Below are 16,598 nucleotides of genomic sequence, written 5' to 3' on the forward strand. Positions count from 1 at the left end.
ACAATGCAGACTCTGAAGAGAAAAAAATAAAGATGCGAGAAAGAGAAAAAGAAAGAAAATGAACTAAAGCAAAGCAAAACTCTTGGGATGGTTTATGCTGCCGGGTATTTTCCCAGAGTTCTGTCCAAGAATAATCTAGTAAAAATGTGGACAGAGAACCACCGACCCCTGATTTCCCCCGAACATATGCAGCTCTGATCAGTCTGGTATTTCAAGAAAAACAAGGTCCTGAACCCGAATCCTCAGACACATAACAAAGCGCACTTCACAGCTGTGATGCACAGCGACGATCGGCTCCGAGGCCTGAGTGGGTCCCAAGACAATGCCTCCTTTATCACCCAGAGGACAAATATCTAGACAGCAATATTTTCTGCTTGAATGCTTCGAGCAGCTCGCACAACTCCTGACTGAAAGGGAAAACTGAGCTCAGAGTGTTTGCTGAGTGATTATTTTAATTTACTACTTGATGTAAATCTAAATGAACTGACACCCAGCTCAAGATGGACAGAAAGCAATCATGGTGGAGGGTGGGGGGTTACGGGAATAAAGGGGAGAGCACAGGAGAGGGGCTGATGTTACACTGTCAGCTGAGGTTTGGCACAGGTTCGCCCAACTTTTGCAATGGTAGCGTAACAGATAGCGGGGCAGGCTCAGCATTCCGTTCCCTTCTCTCAATTACCATAATAAGTTCGGTAATTTTGTGCTGTTTATTTATCAGGCGAGGATAACAAAGGAAGCTGAGGAAGTCTGTTCTGGAGGCACCATGACAAAGCACCAGACAGAAAGCAGTCACGTGTGGGGAGATGAGCAGAGACACCACTTCTCAAGCACCTGATTATTTTTTCTCAGTACTTAGAAGCAAAAATTATCCTTAAGAAAAACAACTGCAAACGCAACACAGGCTACACAGATGAGAAAATGGGGTAAGACAGGGACTGGGAAAATTGAAGGGCAACTTGATAACGAAGTTTTAATTTCTTACAAAAAGCTATATTTCCTTCATGTCAATTATTTGTCCAAACTTGCTAGTAGAAAGAAAAGATTTTTCAAAAGAACTGTTTGGTTAAGTTCCCCTTTCCCCTCTTCCAAGATGGAAGTTCTTTAGATCCAGTGAATATTTTTGAGAAACTAGATGGCAAAATCATAGCCGTGCCTTTTAAGAGGAACATCAGATTTCTTTGCGGTGCTTGTAAGATATTATACAAAGCACCATTTTTCTCCCTTGTGCTCTCTCTCTCTCTTTTTTAGCTCATGAAACACGGCACTAAACAGTCACAGGACCAAGATATAGATTCCTATTTCCAGGTTTGTCGCTTCTGTCTAAAAAAGACTTTCATTTCAGCCATGTCTGCCTAGCATCCCCTTCAAAAAAGTGGCAATGTTTGCTAATGAGCATAATCCTCGTTATTTGTAGCACTGTTATAAATGGCACAGGGTATGCATATAAATCCCCAGGCATGATTCTGAAAATATGTCCAATAGAGGAAAAATATATCACCACTTGTTTTCCACAATCACAATATGGAACCAAATTATGGTCCCTATCATATAGATATATATATATACATATGTGTGCGAATGTATCTGTGTGTGTGTGTATATATAGAGAGAGTCGATTTATATCTTTATATATTTATTTAGTGAATGCAACATCGATATATATGCATCTGTCTGGTGCAGTTGAAAAATATCCATTTCCCATGGATCTGGGTCACTGCTTTACTAACTAGGAGCCCTCGAGTTCTCTGGAATGGCCTTAAACATTGCCATGATGGCTGCCATATGTGGTATGTAAAAAGAAATCAGCACAGTGACTCTTCCACCTTTACTTTTATCTTTTCCATATATTGAGGGTGTTGAAATTGTTAGTATAATTTTATTTCTGGGGAGGTAGTGCGGCATTTGCCTTAGAAAAAGATTAAAAATAAAAAAGGAGGAGGGGGTTTTCCTGAAAACTGTTGCTCCAGGTTGCCCTTAAAAAGACTATGAGAAAAGTAACAGAAAAATACAGGGACCTGATCAGATGCTGCAACTATCGGATGCCTAATACTCTGTGGATGATACATGCATCAGTTTTATTTATGTAGAAAGATAAAGCATTTTCAACATCGCCTGTTCCTTACTTTTCTCTGGTCATTTGTATTTGTACATGTAGATACATACATATTGTGTTGGATCCTGGTAGAATTGTTTTGAGTACTTCTCCACATTTGTTTTAACACCTTTCTGGAGCTATCTTACTTATGTTATCATTCTATATAGAATACCTCATATAGTTAGCGGGTGAAGGGTACAGTTGGTTGCTGAGGATCTAAAGATGATTAGGGTAGGACCCCAGAACTCAAGTTTTGGGGAGAGTTAGTGGGGAGAGTTTGCTTAATGTTTCTTTTCTTTGAAGAGCATAGTAGAGTGGGTAAATTTTGTCACATGGATTGGGATTAGCTATGTAAGACCTTTCTGTGATCCCAAAATGCCATGACTCACCCTCTGTGTCTCACTTACTAGGGGAATCCCATTTTACGAATCAAAATGGAAGCATTTCATTGTTAGCAAGGTTAAATCAACAGCAAGGTTAAAAAAACTCTTGGACTATAATATCACATCAAATTTTCCTACTGTGTACAGAACTTGCAAAATTTAGCTACAAATATCTAATACTTAACATTTCTTTTTAAAAAGCAAATTGATGCTTGGAACGTACAGTAGTGTTTTATAAGGGATAGATGCTTTTCTCCTGCGTTTCTGGTGGGTGAAAAAGTTGACTCAAAACCTGGTCTTTTTAATTTTATAGACAGATCATGAAGAAGAAATTACTCTCTTGACTTACAGTTTTATTTGCCTGTGACTTATAAACATAGAGTTGCAGAAAGAGAAAAGTGCTGATTTGATTGAATAATACAAGAGAATATACTTGATTGAATAATCAAAATAGGAATTTTCTTCTAGGTTATCATTCCTCACGTATGCTAACTTGGACGAGCCTAAGAAGGGACTTTAATAGGCTTTTAAAATCACTCTTTGTTAATACAGTAGACCATACAATGCTGTTTAGATGATTTTATTTCCATAATAAACCATCATTAAGTATATTTATCTAATGATATGACAGAACTGAAGGGAAAGGGAGTATAAAAAATATCTGCTGTGTTAAACATGAGCCCTTGTAGCAGATATATAAATAAATTACAGATAATTTATAGAATCTTGCCATGTTTATAATTGCATGTTTAAAGCAATCTTCTCATGGTAATTGTATTGTATGGCTGACTCTAAATAGGGGGAAATTACAAATTTATATTTCTAGAGTTTACTGAGATATACTGTCTTTTATAAGTAAAATTGTATTGTGTAAAATTCGGGGTAGAAACTGAAGCTTCTATTTCAATATGACTCACACCCCATTACTAGACATTCAGAAGGCTCAGCATAAAAAATTATGTGTTCACTATTTCTTGAAGAGGTCACTGCTTAAATTCCATATTAATTTTCAAACAAGTCTTCTAGAAAAGAATCAATAAAATTTGTATGACAAAGCAAAACTCTGCCAATGCCTTCAAGATAAATGATACTCAGATTCACTTTTGAGAAGAATAAAGGATTTCAACTGCATGTGTGGCCTTTCAATGCATGCGGGCTCTCATAATTCCGCCTGGAATTATTTTAACACAAGAAACAAGTGTGAGACTGTATACTACCTGAGGAACCCAAAAGCCAAGCCCATTGGCCTCAAATGCATTATTGACTGTTAGATGCTTCCTCTTGACACCTTAGACAAACACTTAAGTGAATTAACCTATCGTTGTGGTGAGAAAATAAAATACATTGTGCTGTTTGCGTCTAAAAGTATAACATAACATTGTGGAGTAGGTTTGGCGTCATGTTAAGCCATACTTTCAGACAAGAAAACTGATAGTTGCATGATAAGAATGTATAATTTATTCATTCAACAAATATTAGTATTTATTAATCATCTACTCTACTCCAAGCATTGCTCATGCTGTTGGGAAAATACCTGAGAACAAAATGTCCCTGCCCCCAGGAAGTTTATATTTTAGTTTTAGAAGCAAAAAGTTAAATGAGAAAGAAAAACTATCCCAGGTATAGAGAAAAATAAACAGGATAGGAATACAATAATAAAGGGTGCCATTTCAGACCTGTAGTAAGGGATGCTCTCCCTAAGAAGGAGACTTTTGAGCAAAGATCTGAATGAAGTGAGGGAACATGGAAAGATGCATTCATAAAGCATCTTAAACAGTGCAAAGGCCCTGAGTTGGGCAGAAAGCTGGAATTCACTAGGAAAGCAAATAGAGCCGAACAAAAGGGGAGAGGATAAAGAGGATGGGAATGAAGTCAGAGAGAGAGGTGAAGGTTAGCTCACATAGGCCTTGTAGACAAATGTCAGAGTAGCAGTCAGCTTTTGTTCGATTATGCCGTGGTAACAAACAACCCCAAGTCTCCATGGCTAAAAACACGAGAGGTTTGTTTTTTGCTCACATCATGCCTACCACAGTTAGGTTGGAGGCTCTGCACTATGTCAGCCTCATCCCAGGAGACAGATGGACAGAGAAACCACTGTTAAAATCATTGCCAAACATATTATCAGGGGGAAAGACATCTCTGATAGATCTCATATCAGCAATTAATGTTCCAACATGGAAGGGACACATAGCACTTTTACAAACAACTCACTGGACAGATCTAGTCATATAACCACATTCAATGATGGTGGAGGAGGAGAGAAGAGACAGGTGTGTGTGGGCAGGGAGCACAATCCTACCATGTGTCCACTATGCAGAGACCTATAAATATTTTGTAAACAGCATTCATGAAACCTATGGTAAAAATGTTGGATTTTATTCCAATGAGATGGGAAGCTATGAGAGGGTTATGAGCTGTTTGAGCTGGCTTTTATGTAGGGAACACAGAGCTATGACAGCAAGAGAAACAGAAAGACCCATAATTAAATTATAATGTTATTTTAGGCAAGCGATAATAATAGCTTGGGCTAGGGTGGTGGTAGTGGAGGCGGTGAAGGACTACTGGATTTGGGATCCCATATAGAATAGAGATATGTCCTAGACTGTCAGCTCATGATTTTGTTGTGTTTTATTTTGGTTTTTGAGGTTGCACAAACGCAAATACTTGAGCAAGTACCATCAGTGTGTAATAAAACCTGATGAAATATAATGGGAAGTGATGGAGCCTGTGGCCAAACAGGACACAGCATGTCCATAATGATGTCTAAATTCATTCCTTTTTCTCATCTCATATTAATTTATTTTTGAGACAGAGTCTCATTCTGTCACCCAGGCTGCAGTGCAGCAGCACAATCTCGGCTTACTACAACCTTTGCCTCCCAGGTTCAAGCGATTCTCATTCCTCAGCCTCCCAAGTAGCTGGGATTACAGGCACACACCACTATGACCCGTTAATTTTTGTATTTTTAGTAGAGATGGAGTTTTACCATGTTGGCAAGGCTGGTCTCGAATTCCTGAGCTCAAGGGATTCACCCTTCCCTCGGCCTCCTAAGGTGCTGAGATTTCAGGTGTGAGCCATAACGCCCAGCCTAAATTCACTTTTTTAAATCATAGCATCAACCAAACAAAATAAAATTTTGTTACTTTTATAGTTTGCATACTTCATAATTAAATCAACCTAGTTAAAATAACAAATGAATAAATAAAATGACCAATTCCCAAATGCTGTGTCTAGAGAATTTTAGTGACACTTTGGCAGATACATGGCAGCACATAAACTTATATTAACGAAGCTACCACCAACCAGGTAAAAACTCAGCTTAATCAAGAAGTGACAGATTGATTTAGCATCTATTCAAAACTAACTGTATAATTTTCAACTCAAATGAATTTAATTGGATTGTGTGAACTTTGTGATTCGAGCCTCAAATTACAGGTTGCTAAGACCTCTTCTCCACTGAAGGGTAGTTCCACCAAAATTTGGTGTACAAAATTCAATGTGCAAAAGAATTATCTGGCATGCATAAATATATAATTCCTGTGTGCCATTAGATCGTGGAGGGTGGGGGGAGAACAGAAGTCTACATTCACAGCAAGCATGACTCCCGAATGTGGGCCATCTAGGGAATATACTTGGACAAATCATGGCTCTACCTGATTCTTAAATATATAATTCCTGTGTGCCATTAGATCGTGGAGGGTGGGGGGAGAACAGAAGTCTACATTCACAGCAAGCATGACTTCTGAATGTGGGCCATCTAGGGAATATACTTGGACAAATCATGGCTCTACCTGATTCTTAAATATATAATTCCTGTGTGCATTAGATCGTGGAGGGTGGGGGGAGAACGGAAGTCTACATTCACAGCAAGCATGACTTCCGAATGTGGGCCATCTAGGGAATATACTTTGACAAATCATGGCTCTACCTGATTCTTAAAACAAGTTACAAATTTGACCTTTACCAAACATAGAAAGAGCTTGTACAGTCTTACAATTTATGCTAAGTTCTTGTACTATTCTTGGATATATATTGGCAATAGCCCTTACTAATACTTAGTGAAGGAGAGAACTCGCAAGGAAGTGATCCATCAGATGCCTTGTTTTGTTCTCGCTTCCTCTTTCTTTCCCTCCCTCCCTCCCTCTCCTTCCTTCCTTCCTCCCTCCCTCCCTCTCTCCCTCCCTTCCTCCCTGCCTCCCTCCCTCCTTTTCTCCCTACCTCCTTCTCTTCCTCCCTCCTTCTCTCCCTCTTTCTCTCCCTCCTTCCCTCCCTCCCTTCTTTGTTTCCTTCTTCCCTTACCCCTTTCTTCTTTCTTTTATCTTTCTTTCCTAGTGTCTTCTTTCCCAGAACATTATTGAACATTACAACATTCCAGACACAGCACTAGGTTCTAGAAGTATAGTACTGATCAGGACAAACAGATCCCTGTCTCTGTGTAGTGTATGTCTTAGAAGGAGCTTTCTTTCTAATTCAGAGAACTGAGACTCACAATACTACTACAGTGAATAAACAATGAGGCAAAAATATTTTGACTAGTCAAATGGTAGCCACTACAAAAAAAGTGTCAGAACACTGCAACATCCACTCATTATTTTCTCTGAATTTAGAAGAGTTGTTTTGTATGGATACACTCTAGGGTGTCAGAAAGAATCAGAAGGCTCACTGCAATCTTGTTACAACCACCTGTCCTCTCCTTTTGAAGTTTAGTGCAAATAACTTTGCTTCCTGGAACTTCTACAAGTATTCCAAGAAATAGCTGTCCCCAGGGCATCCAACACCCTTTTCTCAGGATACATATATATGGGTCAACTCAGGGACTCAGCAAGTAAAGTAAATGAATGGCACGCATCTGATAAAAATGCACATCTATACATTGTGTCAATGTCAGAGACCAGAGCAAATAGGAGAGAATTTAGTGCCATCTGTTTGTTTCATGCCAAACTTGGGCACAGTGAATGTTTCTTTAAGTTTTGTGTTTTTTTTAATAACTGAAAATCTGCAATGTTTATATAATTTTTCACTTTAAGCCATTATCTCAAAAATTTCGAAGTGTCATATGAGCCAAACAAAACACATCCACAAGCCAGATTTTATCTGGGGCTCTCTAGTTTGTGGCCTTTCTCTATACACCATAAATACTGGCACTTGCCCTTTAACACTTGAGTTTGCACATAAAGAGTGCTGTAGTGTTTGTAATTGCAGTGAGATTGTAAATTACATGTAGGTAGTGCCACTTATACCTTGCATCACATTGCCCAGTCCAGTATAGACCTGGTGGGTCACTGTACAGCAGCGTAGGATGAGCAGGAACTCAGTCCCAGATCACCCAGGTTCAAATCTTTGCTATGCTATTTACTGGCTATGTGACTATAGGCAATTTTCTTAATTCATCTGTGCCTCAGTTTTCTTAATTGTTAAATAGAGGCTATACCAATTATAACCATCTCATGGGGTATGAGGATTAAATGAGCTCATATTCATAAAGCACTTAACACCAGGAACATAGCAAGAACTCTGCAGTTTTCTTAAAGTTAAATTGAAATAAATATGTAAATAATATGTTTGTTATACAGAACTGAATCATCTACTTCCAATTTCATGTGATGATAAATCTCATCTGGAAAATAAAAATCCTTTTTTCTTTTGAGACGGAGTCTCACTCTGTTGCCCAGGCTGGAGGGCAGTGACATGGTCTTGGCTCACGACAACTTCCACCTCCAAGATTCAAGTGATTCTCCTGCCTCAGCCTCCTAAGTAACTGGAATTACAGGCAGGCACCACCATGCCAGCTATTTTTTTTTAATGTATTTTTAGTATGTATGGGGTTTCACCATATTGGTCAGGCTGATCTTGAACTTCTGACTTCATGATCCGCCCACCTCAGCCTCCTGAAGTGCCGGGATTATAGGCATGAGTCACTGTGCTGGGCCAGAATCCATTTTTTATTTATATTAAAAAAACCCAAGGTGTAAGTATTTGACCTAAAGAATATCAAGAAATGTAAATCTGTTCTGAAATGTTTTTTTCATATTGCTTTTTATTTACTTGTGTTTAAAATTCTTTTAAAGATATTTTTGTTAGAAAACAAATGTACATAAAATATTCTTAACTTTTGAATACTGAGCCACAGGTGTATATGCTTCCAAAACAGCTGATGAACATCGAGGCTACTTAGTGTCCTGATTTTTAAGGTTTCCCATTATTTATTCATGATGTGCTAGCCCATTAAACCATTTAGTGATTCCCCATAAATTAAAACAAACATATTAATTGCTTCAAATGTTCTCATAAAAATATTTTTTATTGCAGAGGATATCTATGCTCTTTTTCACACAGAGTCACATTAGCAAACAGGTTACCTGTAGATTTCTTTGCATTTAGATTATTGGATACTGAGGCCTAATTTAAGATGCACCTTTTATTTTAAACAGTGCCTCCCAATTCATTTCAAGGAGAAGAAGGGCCCCTCCGAGTTGGCAAATTCGTTTTCACCAATAGTTATATGAGATAAAGTGTGTTTACACTCAGGCCTGCTGCTAAGAAGAACTGTAACAAAAGTTATTTTATTTACTGCTCACCACATCCCCATTTAATTTAAAACTGAGAAAACTAAGGTTTAACAACGTTAGATAAGGGTTTTGAACCCAGACTGGTCTATGGCTAAAAGAGAAAAAAGTTCTGGAATTTGCTCAACTTCATAATTTGTTTTGAGCAATATAAGTAAATGGAGAGTGACATCAATCTTCAACTCAATCAACCAAAAATATTTATTGAGCAGCTGGTACATGCCAATGTTATTTTATTCTCCAGCTCTTTTATTATCTGTTTCTATACAGGTAAACATACGGATTTTTCAGTCAATAGCATACACTTAACATTGATTCTATGTAAAGAGCATTGCTTCTCAAAGTGTGGTCCTTGGACCAGCATCATCAGTAGCATCTGTAAGCCTTTATACAAATGCAGATTCTGGGGCCCTACCTCAAATCTGCTAAATCGGATTCTCTGAGGGTGGAGCCAGCAAACTGCATTTTGACAGGCTTTGAAGATACTTCTGATGAACACGTACATTTGCCAGCCTCTGGTAGAGTGGCAGAGTCCCTACTAAGAGCAATAAAAAAGACAAGAGTCCCCATATAGCAGCCTTTATAATATTAAGTTTAAGCTCACTTAAAGGCCACAGCATTAGCAAACAAACTGCAAACTGAGACAGATGAGAAAATTCTGAGAAGAGATCTGATTCCCTGACGGCCACTAGTTTTCTCTGAAGGCAGCATTTAGGGAAATATATACCCTAAAAATGCAACCACAGTATCCAGTGCATTATCTGATTTCCTATCAGAAAGTTTGGGGTTATGGGCTCATCACCTATGGTGTTATCCTGTTCTAGTCTAAAAAACATACACCGTCCTCCCCTCACTAGCCCTGCCTCCCCACATACAAAATGTTCATCTCAGAAAGCTGTCACTAGATCAGTCAAATCTATCTGGGTAGCTGCTTCAATTTATTCTTCTCATTGATTTCTCCCCTGCACCTCACACCCTTCCTGGCTTGCAGGGCTCAAACCATTAAACTATTCAGAAGCTGGCTTTGGTATTACTTCAAGTTATTCAAAACAGTCACCACTTGCTAAGCCTCTGATGTCTCATCTGTTGAATAGGTGGATTTCCTTCCTGATACCTTCCATTTCTAAATTTGTCTATTTCCAAGGACCTGTGACATCCAGACATATAGTGAGCTTATGTGAGTTAGGGGACCTTAGCTGATGTGATCAGTTTGGACAATGTCTTGACGAATGGCAAAAATCAAGGAGCTGCTATGTCAGTGTTCTAAGCAGTAAACCAGATTCATCCCAATAGTTTCATGGTCACTGAGCTTAGGATCATCATTCCAAGAGGGAAAAAGAAAGAAAGAGAAAAACAAGAGAACCTGAGATTGTTTTCTTATTTTTCCAAATCCCTAGTTTGCTCCACTATGGTTTTATTTAAATTCCAGACATGAAGCACACCTTTTATTTGTATGTTTGAAGCAGACTGCTAGTTTTAAAAATTAATCACAGCTTTTCTAGAGGCAGGAGGATGGTCAAGATGAACCACAGCAGTGCCTTGCAGCCTTGCGACACTCGTTTTTAAAGCTTTATTTGGAATGTGGCACATTATAATTGACAGATTTGACAAGCATTCTGGTTTCATGGGCTGCATGTCAGGATTCCTGCCCTATATTTCCATATCACCAAGCACTTCCAATGTGTCCTTGAACTAATTTAAAATCTCCCTGGGTTTCAGGTTCCCCATCTTCGTTGAAGGCCCCACATCATTTGCCATGCACTTGCAGAATGTTCGTAAGCATACGCTATGCTCTCCTACAGCTTTGAGAGATGTCTTATCTCTTTACCACTACAATATGTTGATAACTATCTGCTTATCCTTTAGAGAGAGCACCTCATATTGTATATCTCATCCCCCTAAAATAACATGTGAATTGCATCAATCAGTTAAAAAAAATCGGGAACTAGTGTTTTAGAGCCACAACCCCAATTTGACTACATTATTTTTTACTTTCAACTTTGTTTTTTACATCATATGTGTGGGAAAACAACATACATTTTTAAAGACTTTTTAAAGCTGGTACTTAAGGCTTTGAAGTTTGCTTTTTCCCCTCAAATTTTGTGAGTTTTAATTAATCTCTCAAGGGAAAAGGAAGTTCAGAATATATGATAGCATCAGATCTCAGTACCTCCCATCGATTTGTGGCATAAAGAATACCTTTAAAATAATTGGTATATTTTGCAAACAGAAATTTATTTCACATACTGTGGTAAGACAGAACAAACAGCTCACCTTGCTGTATGTATAAAGAAGCAAAATGTAATTGATAAAGATAATCAGATGGTGCCAGTTTGTTTTAAATAGCTACGAAAAAGAAAATGCCTGAATTCAGAAGAGATTGGATTCTTTTTCCACCCAGGGCTTTGGAGAGAAACAACTGGCATGTGTAATTTTGTCTGCATTAATTTTTACAGCCATGGTCAAATAGCCCCACCAGACTGAAACTTGTGAAGAATTTTCTTTCTTCATTTGGCTTGATCATGGAGGAATTAGCTCCCTCTGTGAGCCAAGGTGAAAAGAAGCTAGTTTGGGGAAATAAGCAACATTCATAGGAAAGAGAAAGTTTGAGGCAAACATATGGTTGAAATGCTCTAGTCGATTTCAGATCAAGCTGAGAGAGTTGAGATCTGTTGGTTCAGGGATCCAGTTCACTGCACATTCCTACTGTGCCTGACTACTAATTGCATCCTATGTTTGTCAATCAAATATTTGCAATTAACAAAAATATTCCCCTAAGAGACATAGAACAGAGCTGGCAAAGGATCTGGTGCTTTGCTAAGTAGAGCTAGCTGCACACAGAAAATAAAATAAAATATGGTACTAAAAATATTCTGCTGCCAATGACACGGCTAGACACTCCCAGTCAAAACATTAACAAGCAGGGTAGGTGGCATGGGGGGCTTTTCAAAGGGATTTTGTTCAAAGAACAGAAACTTTGATCTCAGTGTCTCTGACCCCTCCTCCACCTCTGATACTTCAATCTACAAGTACATATAGTGGTTTAATTTAACTCTGTGCATAATTTGCCTAAGGATAAAAGTTGATCTAGATTTTTTTAACTCCAATTTTACAAATGCTCTACTTTCTCCCTCCTCCCTCCTCCCCACACACAGATTTCAAGAGAGAAGCCTGAAAAGGAAGGTGACTGGAATATTAAGAACTGTGAGATATTCTGAGGAAACTCTAATTTGTAAATTGGTAGAAATGCCAGTAATTTGTTGGGAATTGAAGACCCTCTGTATTCAAGACTGAAGCTTGGCAGCTGTGCACTGTTGTTTTATAAATCAATATTACATCTGAAGGTGGTGTTTGAATGTTTGTGTCATTGGGGGTTGTCTCCAACATAGTTCTGTGATAAGAAATGTTCAAACAAAACAAACACAATCCCTTCCCTGTCCTTCAGGATAAAGTCCAAACATAATTCCACAACAGGGATATAACATTCAAATCAACTACAGAACTTCTGTAATTACATAAAATCCCATGACCAGAGAAATGCAATTGAATTGAAGACGCTTTGCAATATTCCCCAAGAAAGGACCATGTGACTGTCAGATTAACAAAAGTCAAGAGGAGGTGAGACAATGCTCACCATTGCAAAAAGAGCTTCGTGCATAATGAACAGAATATGCATGCCTGTTTAGGAAATTAAGGTGAATCCAAGGTGACTTAGGGTCACATGAGGAGTCACAATGGTCACTAACTAGAAAACTGAGCATTAAACATTAGTCATTTGGTTTAAATAAATTCATCTCAATCATTATTAGATATTACATAGATTTAATAAAAGTTAATAGCTTAAGTGAAATTTTCAGCATTATCTGGTTATTATCTGCCCTGAGCTTCTGTGATTCTGTGCTGCAATTTTGGCTGCTGTATGAGAAGGGAGAGTTGAGGCTGAGCTGCTTTCTGATTGCTGTCAGTTCCTCCCATCATTTAGATACAGCCCACTTGCACAGTTATGACCAGGGTGAACCTTGAAGAAGGGGCAATGGAGTATTTAGTACATTGACTCATTTTCATAGGCAAAACTGGCTACATGATCAGGAGGGAAAAAAAATGCAATGTCATTGACATTCTAGCCTTTTTTTTACCCACAGAACTATCTCATAGAGTTTACAAAGAAAATAGGTCATACCAAGGATTCTAAAAACAGCCATCCAAGCCAATGCTGGATCGAAATGCCTCTACTGCTCTGGTTCAGTGGTTTAAAAAATTTTTTTAAATCATATTTTCCATCAATAACATATTGTTGAGTAGACATCTTCAGTATTTCTGTAATTGAACTACTAAGTTAGATACACTGCAAAGCATTATCAAACAGAAAATGTTAAATGACAGAATAAAAAGTAATTAGAAATCATAGAAATCAATGCTATCTTCCTAAATTCCATCTGTAACTGGAAGATGAACACACTCCACTCTCAACAGAGGAGAGGTAGATGAAATTGTCAGGACCCCAGGTTTTCCTGAGTGGTCTGGGTCTCAGCTAAACTGGAACAGAGAAGCAAGTGGGAAACCTCTTTTGCCATCACTGAACACCAGCACTAAGCTGAGGATTAAGCTGGGAAACGGTGGTACTTAGACTTGCAAAACTGCATGTGCAACACTCTTGGATCATTTTGATTCCATCCTCACTGAACAACAGAAACTCAGAGCCTGCTAATAACCAAATGAAAACCGAAAAATTCTCTTAAACAATTCTTTCTGATTATGACCAAGTGCCCTCTAATAATGGTTGAGATTAATTTATTAAAAAACCAAATGTCTAATTTGCTCAACATTTTTGGTATGGGGGAGAAGAAAGATGCAGAAAAGTGTGTGTGTGTGTGCGTGTGTAAAGAAATCCCAGGTGAATCTTGGTGGATGGGAGAGAAAAAAAACCAACTTGACTTTGGCCAAAAGTCCTGGTCTTGCCATGTGCAAATGTGTCACTAAGAAGCCAAAACTTCAGCTGACCAGGCAGAGCTCACTTAGACCTTTTTTCAATTACTTCTCTCCTAAATGGGACCATAAAGTCTACTTCACAGAGTCGTTATGAGCAGTAGGAATTGTTTTTATAAAGTGACTCTCACAGCTCTTTATGGAAGTTGCTCAATAAAGGGTGGCCACTCTCGTTACATGACTGGACAAGACAGTAAATTCTAGACTTTAACAAGAATATCCCCTCAGTATTCAAGTGCAACCAACAGTAATGATGGCAATCATGAGAATTTTTTTTTTAACTTTAGTATTCAAATTCATTTCCACAATCACATTTAATCTTCACAAAGAATTTAAAAGATAGAACAAGCATAATTATCTCCATTTTACAGATACAGAAAGGTTGACAAATTATTAACATTCAGTGGTAGAGCTTAGAACCAAACTCAGAACTCCTGCTTTCTATACCAGCTATGGAAAGGAAGCAGACATATTTGGTATATATTAATTTCTATTACATATTCACATAAACACATAAAGTATGTGTGCAGATATGGCTTTAAAAATATTTTCATCTCTTAAGTTAACTCTGTTTAGCCCAGTCTTTTCCTCTCTCTCTCTCTAGTCTCTTCATCATCTGGCACATTCCTTGGTAATAAAACAAATATCACAATATGATGAATTGAAGAAATGAAAAAAGCATCTGTTACATGTGTTCTCCATTAAAACTTTGCTTTGGCTATTATTTTGAGATATAATAAATAGAAAATGCTTATATCTTCTGCTAAGTATATGTTTTTGTTTTTCTTCCACCAACTTAAAAGTTGAATGATGTCAATAAGTTTATAAAACAGACGGTAGTGGCGGGGAGAGAGGCATTGAGAGAGAGGAAAAAAAAGAAAACAAACAAACAGAAAACCCAGAGGCGTCTCATATCCAGCAAGGACACCCTCAGCTCTCCCACATAACAAATAATGCTACAAATAATGAACTATACTTAAGAAATATTGGCTGACTTCCTTGCTGTTTTTAAGATAAGACTGTTGTCCATTATCTCCATTTTGGTGTCTATACTAGTTTGAATGGTGTTCCCCAAAAATTCATGTCCACTGGAACCTGGAATGTTATCTTACTTAGAAATAGGGGGTTTATAGATGTAATTTGTTAAAATAAGGTCATACTGCATTAGGGTGGCCCTAAATCTAATGTGAGCTAGTGTCCTTATAAAAAGAGAAGAGGGCAGACAGAACCAGAGACACGCACAAGAGAAGAGGGTCATCTGGGGATGGAGGCAGAAATTCGAGTGACATAGCTATCACACAAGAAGTGCCAAGGATTCCCAGCAACCACAGACGCTAGGAAGAGGCAGTCATTAGAGGGAATGCAGCCCTGCCGACCCCTTGATTTTGGACTTCTAGCCTCTAGGACTGTGAAAGAATAAATTTCTGTTTCGACTACTCAGCTTATAGCAATTTGTTAGGCTGCCCTAGGTAATAATACAGTGTCCGAATGTATTACTGTTATAGAAATGAACTTGTGTGTTCATGTTTTATGCCATGTCTTGGTGGCTATTTTCATTCCTTAAGGTAACTGTCCTCATGCAGTTTGATAAGAAACAGTTTGATTAAGAGGTGCCAGGAGTCCAGGTCATTTCTATTTCCATGTAAATAATATGAACCAATTCTGGAATAACTTGCACTGACTGATTCCCTCTACCAATCAAACTAACAACAAAAACAAAATTAACTCATTCATTTCATTTTTGTTTAACAGTAAGAAATTATAAGACAGCAGTTTCCAAAGTGCCTACAAGCTTTGGGTTTTAGATTTGTGTGCTATTGTCCTTTTTATAATATTGAAATATAATTTTATGGCCCAGCACTGTTAGCCAAATGTTAACCTTCACCACAAATCCCAAAGAACTGTTAGGATCAAAAACTGATTTGGGTTCCTACTGGAATTTCTCTACCTGCACATCATAATTTTGACCTCAGTCCTGACCAAGTCACCTTCCCAGATTACACGCCCCTGGTAAGTTCTTAAACAGATGCCTTTGAAATACTCATAACCTTTTCCACATTCTTGAGTACATATGCCTGGGGTGAAGGAGAGACTCCAAAGCTGTAGTCTAATGGCTTCAAGATACATAGAGATATAGATCTATTTTTTTAAGTAAGCCACTTTCTGAAGAACAGATGCTGAAAGTCTTCTGCCTCCAACACCCTTCTTGCAGCATTTTAGCACACAATGAAGCCTCTTTCTAGCATGATGATGAAGTCTTTTGACAGGTTCTGGGGTTGGGAATTTTGCTTTCTTTTCTCTTACGCTGTTTTCCAGGAGGTCATTTCTATGTATTTTAATTCCATGGTCCTTATAGTTTGTCGAGGGTCCTCTCCCAGCCCACTGTGGCCCAATATTGGTAAACATTAGGCAGAGAGTGGAGAGAACCAACATGGCTATCATCTTTTGGATGTTTACTATGTGCTAAGCACTACAGAACATGCTCCATATACTTATCTCTTTATTTCTCGCCTCCAAGTTAAGCGTTATCATCCTCTTTATAGGTAAAACAACTGAAGTTCTGAGAAG

General features: G+C 38.1%; 1 long non-coding RNA gene across 2 annotated transcripts in view; it reads left to right on the forward strand.

The window, feature by feature from the left end:
* The window catches only part of LOC118147317 (uncharacterized), a 142,239-nt gene extending 129,891 nt beyond the window's left edge, over positions 1-12,348 (forward strand). The window contains exons 3-4 of one of the 2 annotated variants that reach the window (XR_004733586.3): positions 719-923; positions 12,200-12,348. This is a non-coding gene — a long non-coding RNA (uncharacterized LOC118147317). Of the gene's footprint in view, positions 1-718; positions 924-1,248; positions 1,362-12,199 lie in introns of those variants that run through there. The other variant, XR_004733587.2, reaches the window with a different exon arrangement.
* Positions 12,349-16,598: the final 4,250 nt, after the last annotated feature.

This window comes from Callithrix jacchus, chromosome 14, assembly GCF_049354715.1.
Source record: "Callithrix jacchus isolate 240 chromosome 14, calJac240_pri, whole genome shotgun sequence".
Lineage (NCBI taxonomy): Eukaryota > Metazoa > Chordata > Mammalia > Primates > Cebidae > Callithrix > Callithrix jacchus.